Raw genomic sequence first — 1,955 nt, 5'->3', positions numbered from 1 at the left:
AAGAGAATTGCTTCCTTTTTGTCTTCATATTTGCTTCAATAAATGATAGAAAATCAGTATGATTTAATTCTTTTGGCTTTTATGTCATTGTAATCCTTATTAACTTGTAATTAAGATTAAAAATGTCATTTAGTGACATATTTTTTAATAAGATAGATTAATATGAATATAAAAATGTATAAAAATGTGATTATCAGCTCACCTCCTCATGACACAAAGAGCCCAGAGTGCTCTCCTGCAAGTACGCCCACATCCTTTGTCCCTTGCTTGCTAATAAATAACTGGCAGTAGAAGCGCAGCATTGATGAAAAAACCTATAAAACGCGTCTCTTGATGAACCGCCTTCTCAGCAGCTGCAGTCTATGTCTTCTTTCTGCCACTCTCTCATCATCACATTTCATATTGTTTTGTTCCGAGGAACACCTGACATTAGGAAGCGGATTGATAGTAAAGAATGGATTTGCAGCAGCAATCTGTTGGGCAGGACATGTGAAGAACAGTCCGTGGCTTTGTATCGTCAATTTTAAGTGGCTAAATCTCGGCAGAGGCGTTCAGGCTGCTTTCATGCGGATTAAGCAGCATGTTCTTCAGGCCTCAGTCTGAAAGTGTGGCTCTCGAGACTCCGTCCGCACGTCTTGTACAGTTAGGCAATGCATGGCTAAACACTGGAAATCTTGACAATGTTGTTCGCTAGTGCAGCACAGTGAGGAAGCTCAGAAGGAGTCGACAAAACGCGGCCCTTGTCTGTGTTCAGAAGCACTACTCGTGGGCATTGTGAGTAAAGTATGGCCCACGATATGTAGCACAGGATTCTAAGCTTGAACAGCTACTTTTGAGAATACAATAATCCCTATGAACGTTTCAGAAATGAACTAATGAGTCGCTTGCACGTTAACTTTAGTTTGTTCCTAGGCTTATGTATTTGAGGGGGGCTTGTGGTTTCCGCATTTTGAAATTAGGCTAACACTACAGATCCACTCTCGTAACTACATTTGAGGGTTCGAAGCGCATTTAGGTGGTTCCTGAAATTATTTAGTATTACACTAAGAAATAGGGATTAGGGTTTGAGAGACGCGTGACGAAAGGGCGAGGACTTTCGATTTCTGCGGCTCTTCTGCTCTTTCGCTGCTCGACTTTCGCTAGGGGGGGGGGGGGGGGGGGGGATGAGGGATGGGGGTAATGGGGGGCAGCTTGAGGGAGCAATTTGACTCGTGTCAGGTACGAGTTGGGTCGGATCTAAAAATGTTCTTTTGGGTTCTTTTTTACACATTAGTCTCTCATTCGGCAATTCCATATTAGTCCCTCGATTCTTTGAAATTTCTCCTCGGCGCTTCAAATCTTAAAGGTGCCTTGCAAATTGGTCCCAAAACACTGATGCGTTCAGAAAAGCATGGCTCGAGAACCATTTTGGAGGGTGCTTGGGAATGCTTATTTTTTTAAGCTTATTAGTTATACTTGCTTTTAATGGCTTTTGGTTTTTTTTAATAAAAATACCATAAAGTTGTTCGAGTAGAATAGTAATTTGTTTGGTAAAACCTAGTTTTCTTATGTGAGCTTATAAGGTAGTTTTTTTAAAAATTGGGCTATACCTCAAAATGAGACTTATAAGCTAATTTATTTGACATTTTTTCAAACATGTAGAAATAAAAAAAAACTAGGTTTAAAGCTAGTTTGACAAAAAAATAGGTCTCTCCAAACACCCTCCAATTTGCAAGATCTCTTAGAATTTGGTGGGCTGATGAGCAATTTTCAAACTTTTGAGGCATTAATATTGAAGACATAAGTGATACTCTTGATTTATGTTGATGACATGCTGATTGCCAGGCCCGACTTGGCCTGCATTAAAGAACTCAAGGGGCGTCTTTCCGAGTGCTTCGAGATGAAGGATCTGGGTCCATCAAATCAAATTCTTAGAATGAGGATTATTAGAGACAGATCAGCATGGAGGCTGAGCT

The sequence above is a fragment of the Asparagus officinalis genome, chromosome 5, assembly GCF_001876935.1.
Source record: "Asparagus officinalis chromosome 5, Aspof.V1, whole genome shotgun sequence".
Lineage (NCBI taxonomy): Eukaryota > Viridiplantae > Streptophyta > Magnoliopsida > Asparagales > Asparagaceae > Asparagus > Asparagus officinalis.
Note: the sequence above shows the minus strand (reverse complement) of the source record.